Genomic DNA, 7477 nt, shown 5'->3' on the forward strand with positions numbered 1-7477 from the left:
TGAGTGGGCAGTAGAGATACAGGCTCCTGCGGGAGCAGGCACTGCTGCGGCAGTGGGCAGTAGAGATACAGGCTCCTGCGGGAGCAGGCACTGCTGCGGCAGTGGGAAATAGAGATGAGTGGGCAGTAGAGATACAGGCTCCTGCGGGAGCAGGCGCTGCTGCGGCAGTGAGAAGTAGAGATGAGTGGGAAGTAGGGATAGAGTGTCCTGCGGGAGTGAGCACTTCTGTGGAATCTGAAAAGAGAATGTGGCTTCTATTGAGACGGGCACTGCTACGGCATCTGAAAGAGAATGTAGCTTCTGCGGAAGCGGGCACTGCAGCGGCAGTATGAAATGAGCAGGGCACTGTTACGGCCTCTGAAAAGAGAAGGAGGCTTCTGAGGGAGCGGTCACTGCTACGGCATCTGAAAAGAGAAGGCGGCTTTTGTAGGAGCAGTCACTGCTGTGGGTGAATATAGAAAAGGCTCCTGCGGGAGCAATCACTGCTACAGCACCTGAAAAGAGAAGGAGGCTTCTGAGGTAGCGGTCACTGCTACGGCATCTGAAAAGAGAAGGAGGCTTCTGTGGAAGCGTGCTCTGCTACGGCAGTAGGGAAATACAGATGCAAGCTCCTGCGGGAGCAGTTACTGCTACGGTACCTGAAAAGAGGAGGAGGCTTCTGTGGAAATGGTCACTACTGCGGGAGCCGTCACTGCTGAGGCATCTGAAGAGAGGAGGCTTCTGTGGGAGCGGTCACTGCTACAGCATCTGAAAAGAGAAGGAGGCTTCTGTGGGAGCAGTCACTGCTGCGGCAGTGGGTAAATACAGATAGGGCTCCAGTGGGAGCAGACACTGCTGCGGCAGTGGAGGAATATAGAAAAGGCTCCTGCGGGAGCAATCACTGCTACGGCATCTGAAAAGAGAAGGAGGCTTCTGAGGAAGCGGTCACTGCTACGGCATCTGAAAAGAGAAGGAGGCTTCTGTGGAAGCGTGCTCTGCTATGGCAGTAAGGAAATACAGATGAAAGCTCCTGCAGGAGCAGTTACTGCTACGGTACCTGAAAAGAGGAGGAGGCTTCTGTGGAAATGGTCACTACTGCGGGAGCCGTCACTGCTGAGGCATCTGAAAAAAGGAGGCTTCTGAGGGAGCGGTCACTGCTACAGCATCTGAAAAGAGAAGGCGGCTTCTGTGGAATCGAGTACTGCTGCGGCAGTGGAGAAAAATCAGATAAGTCTCCTGCGGGAGCGGGGTGTTGCTGGGATGGTTGAAGTGGAGATGAGCCGCTATGGGTGGATTTGGTGGTGTTAGAGAGGATGGCTATGGCGGGTCCGAGGGTCGAGTGAACAGGGATGGACTGGCGTTGAAGGGGTCTGCTGATGAGGGTTCGGTGAGCTTCTTTGATATGGATGGGTCTTCACCACTAGCAGAGGCAGCCTCACACTAGCGTCTGCTATGGAAGCTGGAGGTCATTGCTTCGGCTGCTGTAGCTCACTCATGGGAAGGGAGTGGGGTTTGTGACATCCTGAAGAGCCTGTGGTCTGTACCACTAGCGGAGGCAGCCTCACGCTAGCGTCTGCTATAGGAGCTGGAGGCAACTGAAAAGGAAAGGGGTTAGGAGTAACAGGAGGAAAAGACAAAAAGACATGTGAGGGCCTGTGTTGCAAGCGGAGACAGCTTTGCGCTTGCTTCAGCTGCTGTAGCTGCATGACACAGGGGTTTGTGGCATTCGGAGAGAAAAGCTGTAAAGCCTGTACAGCCTGCACTACTAGCAGAGGCGGCCTCGCGTTAGTACCTGCTACAGGATCTGGAGGCTGCTGAAAAGGAAAGGGGTTAGGGGAAGTAGAAGGAAAGTCTGAGATGGGCCTGCAAGCGAAGGCAGCCACATGCTTGATTCTGCAGCTGTCAGCTATGGAAAAAGGGGGAGTGGTTTGTGACTTTGGCGGGACATGCTGAAATGTCCGGGTAGTCTGCAGCGTTTAACAATTTCTCAGACTACCCTAGCAACTTGTTTTCAAAGCAACTAGCAACAAAAGTAGCCATTTTAAAAATTTTATTTGGAACCTTTAAAAAGTGATAAAAATGGTAAAAGGCATGCATTTTTCTCTTAACCACACAAAAGAAAAACATATTGAAACAGCTAGCCAGCTAAGCGGCACATTGGCTGGTAACGTTAGACACTGAGGGAGGTGCCTAGCATATGCACTTCATATGAATTAAGTTGCAGGTTGCACTTGTTCAATAATTGTTTATTTATGGTACGCCTTAATTTTTTCATTTGTACTTATGATTGTTCATTACTGTTGGTCCACTGAGATTAATTTTTTTTCTGATTAAGATCAACAGTGGAAGAGAAGTTTCACTGTTGATTATCTGACTTACCTATCCGTTTATCAAAATGGAATGAGTAAATTAAATACGGGTAAAATGCTGGTGAAAAATAAGAATAATTTCAGTGTGTATTCTAAGCACTTGAATCATGATTACGTAATGACATTAACATCCGATGATGTCACGACGTCATTTAACAACAAAAGACCTGCCTTTAGCGATTTTTACCTTAAAATTGTTTGGCAAGACTGGTGGCCTGCACCGCTAGCGGAGGCAGCCTCGCGCTTGCGTCTAGAAACAGAAGTTAGAAGCTGCATGCGGTGGTGCGGCCGGAAGAGCTGCGGTGAAGGCTGAGCCGAAGCGGGAAACAAGTGAGGCTTGCTGCGGTAAGAACTGGGTGCGGCCAGGCTCGTTGAAGGCCTGCTTCTGCGACCCGACGCTCGCGGAGAGCCGGGTCTTGTGCAGGACAATGGTGGTGTCAAGCGAGACGAGTTCGGGGCTTTGCTCGATCATCTCAAATGCCCTGCCCAGTGTGGATGGAGCACAGCTAGGGCGAGAGAAAAAATCTGAATCAAGAGGAGGCCTACCACACTCCTTACACTAGACATACTGCCCGCAGAGCTCTGGAGGAAAACGCGCACAGTTTCCTCGTGCTCCGGCAAGTGGAGGCCTCTAAAACTCTCTGAGCGAAAGGAGACTTGACGACACTCGCCGAAACAGTCGAGCTCTCAGAGCGGAGACGTCTGCATACCGACTCTCTAATCGAGAGAAGGTCTACTATGCTCCACACGCTGGACATCCTGTAAGGAGACTCACTTAGAGCCTACCACTCATACAACTGTTCTAGTGGAGCTCTGGCGAGCGGAGGCCTCTAAAACTCTGAGCGAAAGGAGACTTGACGACACTCGCCGAAACAGTTGAGCTCTCAGAGCGGAGACCTCTGCATACCGACTCTCTAATCGAGAGGAGGTCTACTACACTCCACACGCTGGACATCCTTTAAGGAGACTCACTTAGAGCCTACCACTCACACAACTGTCCTAGCGGAGCTCTGGTGAGCAGAGGCCTCTAAAACTCTCAGCAGCACGAGGAGGCCTACAACGCCTGCAGTGACCGTTTCGAGGGGAAGACTGCCCAGCAGCCCCCTCTGATCAGGTCGGCTTGGTACGCCTGTAGCACCACCATGGTGTGCAGGCTGCGTACCCCTTGCCCATCAGCGCTGATGTTGTACGTAGCGGCTTGGAGGGCAAGGATGGAGCATTTAGAGACGACGCAGCGTCAGGGGACAGATAGCTCGCGAGCGTCCGTTCCACCCGAGGCATCGCTCTATAACCGCAATCGTTCAACCCCACCAAATTACCATAGTAATCTGAGGTGGGGATGAAGATGTGGGCCGAAAAGGTCTTGCCCACGATCTCGACACCTCGGTGTGGACTCTGCGTGACTCGCCCCCAAGCAGACCACACACAAACTATGTGTATCCCCAGCAGTGATAAAACGTTTGCAGGGAGGAACACACAGCCTATAATGTGATCTTTCTCTCGCCCAAGTGCTTTATTTTCTCAGCACTCTTAGCCATAGTGGAGCTTATTAGATGTGTACTGGGACAAACAAGACTAAATAAGACTCACAACACAGAACGACAGACACACTAGACAGAGTAGCGGTTGCTGAATGACAAAAATCTGACGCCGGTTCCACCGCACGTGCTTTTATGCTTCCTGGCCGATTACGTCACCCGCCTGTGACGTCTCGCCCTTCCATTGGACTGATTACACATGTGATTCAGAGCGTGGTCACGCTGAAGGCGTTCCCATAGCGTCTCGACGCAGCTCGAGTTCCTGAGAGGGAACTCTGCATTCTCAGCAGGTACATTCGCAGGTTTTACATACAAATACTGGTAATCGAGCCAGTGTAATGCAAATGTCTGAAAGGTCTGACATAACAAGGTGCCACATGAACAATACTGTATGAAGCGTTGTTTGTTTACATCACGTTGCGACTCACGCTATGAAAATTATGTTTGGGATATAACTTAATGATCACAACTTTGTGAAATATTCCTAGATAATGTGATATAGATATTTATGTTGACTATTCATCCAAATTATGGTGAAAACCAAAATATTGATGTGTTAAAATAACATTTGTGTGTTCAAAAAATAAAGAAATACCTATATCTGGCTAATGGAGCGAACCAGCCCCGTGACGTCACATGCGGTGGTACTGCAAGATGGCGGCGCCCGTGCTCTAAAAGCTATAACAAAACCTTATTTTTTCTTTAAAATGGTTTCATTAATCATGTTTGTTATATATTTTTTAATTAAAGTGGAAATCACTTTACTAAATAATGCAAACTTGACTGGCTGCTTCACTTCTACTTTAATATTTAACCATTGACTATAGCCATTCAACTTTACATTATAATTAAGGGCTATCAATTTTAACATTTATTAGACTTTAAAAATAACTTCTAATTTAAGTGAACTCAAAACAATCTTCACATAAACCCATTATAATAAATGTCATATTTATCTACCTGCGCCCTTCAGCAGAAATATACAGAAATTGAATAAAGTTATCAAACACTAAATTCTAAACCAAATACAGATGTATCCTTAAAACTATAAAAGTTATTGATTCCTCTTTTTTTCTTTTATTCTTGATGAACAGACATCACAGCAGCTGTTATTAGGTTGTTTTTGGCTGCTATTTCTTTAAGAGCTGCTGCTGCTGAACGTGATGCGGATCTGACACGCATTGTATTTTCTCTCAACTCTCATCACCTTTTCTGACCCATTTCATGTCGGACCCATTTCAGTCTCTTCTAATGAGCTGACGAGTTTAAACGAGTGTGTTAGATGAGGGAGACAGTACTGGGCTCCAGGACAGTTTTGAAAACCATTTCAGAGACATGTTCTTAATGTAACTCATATATAACATATTACATTCATGCAAAGTTTTATGTCAGCTTTAATCGCCTTTTTGGTAACTTTATGACTTAACTGATCACGACATTGCATGCTCATAGTTTCTTTCGCGATTTGATATGAAATGATACAGGCTATGCACGCGCCGGCACCTTTGTGCTTGTATTGAAGAGCACGCGCTGCGAGCACAGTACAGTTTCCGCGCTCGTTCAACTCGTGCCTGCCCCTGAAGTGAAGTTGAAGCGCGCGTCTGAAATGTCTCCTGTTTGATGTGCTTGTAAAGACGTTCTGCGACTGAATAAATGCACTTCTTGTCAAGAAAAAAGAGACAGAATTAGCAGTTATGAGTGGGGTGGCCAACCCTAGGCCCCGCCCCTGCGTTAATGGCGTTAAACTGAAAAAATTAACGGAGTGTCTATTTACACTAATGGCTTGTTTCCACTGAGCAGTACAGTTCAGTACAGTACGATTCGGTACGGGTAACCCTGATCAGGCTTGCATTTCCGTATGCCGGAAAGTAGCGATCGACAATAAAGCGCGACAGTAAGCACAACTCTACCTCTTTTATGTCAGTTTTAATGAACAGTAATAGCCATTATAAAAGTATAAGTACAAAGTATAAGAGGCTTAGAGGAAATAAAGACAAAAGCAAATAATTCACAGTCAAACGTTTGCTGCAAAGTCAGCGCTACAAGTTACTACGGTAAAGTTCAAAATAAATATAAAGTTAAACTTTGTGCTCAGTCAAAACGATATGACCAGGAACAAATAATAGATTCGAGATCACGAATGCCTGTTAAATATACACAAAATGAATTGATTCTCGTTTAATCACTACAGAGACATCAGAGCCAGGGGCAAATGTCAGAAGGACTAGCCAAGCGTAAGGCTGCTCGAGGTGGATACATGAGCACGGAGCACCCGGTGATCGCCTGGAGCTTCGAAATCGGCATAGCAAATTTTCAAATAGGCGCTATATCTTTATAAATAAACAGCAGATTTGAGTTTTAAACAACTACATTCTCGCCTGAAAAACTCTTAAAACTACATTTCAATTTTGAATTTTGAAAATTACGCGGGTTTTTTGGCAATGACGTTTCACAAGTCCACAAGAACAGACAAGCACACATATTGAGAAATGGTTATCTGTGTGAAAATATAAAAGTATAAAATACACTGTTATTGTTTTGTGTGTGCGTTTGCACACTCTGATGTAATAAGCTGAACACAGCAGAGCGGAACAAGTGAAGGAGAAGCTTTATTCCCTTGTATCACGCAAAAGTGACGATTCTGGTAAACCAATCAACTTCTGCAATGAGTTTAGCTCCACCCTTTTGGTACCCTTTGCTGTGCTAGGTACCCCAACCAAAGTGTACCAAAAAAGTGGTACGGCATGGTTTGCTATTTTGGTACCATTCACAACTTCTGACATTGGAAACGGACATAATTGCGTATTGTACCAAACTGTACCGCTCAGTGGAAACGAGCCATAAGTGCAAATAGCCCGCCTTGTTGGCAAAGGCTATTTACACTAACTCCGCCCACCAACGTGTGATCGGGATAGTCAACACTGCAAAAAGATGCTTGATCAGCTTCAGTTTCAGTGGCGTAGATGATAAGGCATGTGCTTTTTGACGCGATCGACCCGAGTTCGAACCCACCTTTTGCAGAACTTTTTTTCTCCCTTTTCAAATCTCATATCGCATCGGAAAGGCATTTATTTTCAATAAAAATTATGTAAATAATCAAAAAGTTGAAAATAAAGTGTCGGGTAGGGTTAGGGTAGGTGTAGGGAGGGCTTTATTGTCCCAATAAGGTGGCATCCATTTAATAGCCTAATTTGAGGCTATTGTGTAATTGTGTACTGTTTTATAATGTACTACAATACTGAGGTGCAGATAATTGCCACTATTTGCAATAAGTAGTATAAAAATCTTGCTATTTTAACAGTGTAAATAGAATCTATAGCTATTTGCACTTAGTGTAAATAGCATATCATTAAAAAAATATGCTATTTGCACAGTGTAAATAGCATCTATCGCTATTTACATTTAGTGCAAATAGCCGCTGCCAAAAATTAATCGCCTGCGTTAATGCGCTAATTTTGACAGCACTAGTTTATACAACAAAAAGTTGAGAAAACTCGAAAATCTGCTGAAGCAACTTCTCAACTTATTTTTTCAACTTATCAACTTATTTATTTATTTTTTTTTACAGTGCGCACCCTCCTAAAAGTTACA

The sequence above is a fragment of the Onychostoma macrolepis genome, chromosome 25 (genome assembly GCF_012432095.1).
Source record: "Onychostoma macrolepis isolate SWU-2019 chromosome 25, ASM1243209v1, whole genome shotgun sequence".
NCBI lineage: Eukaryota > Metazoa > Chordata > Actinopteri > Cypriniformes > Cyprinidae > Onychostoma > Onychostoma macrolepis.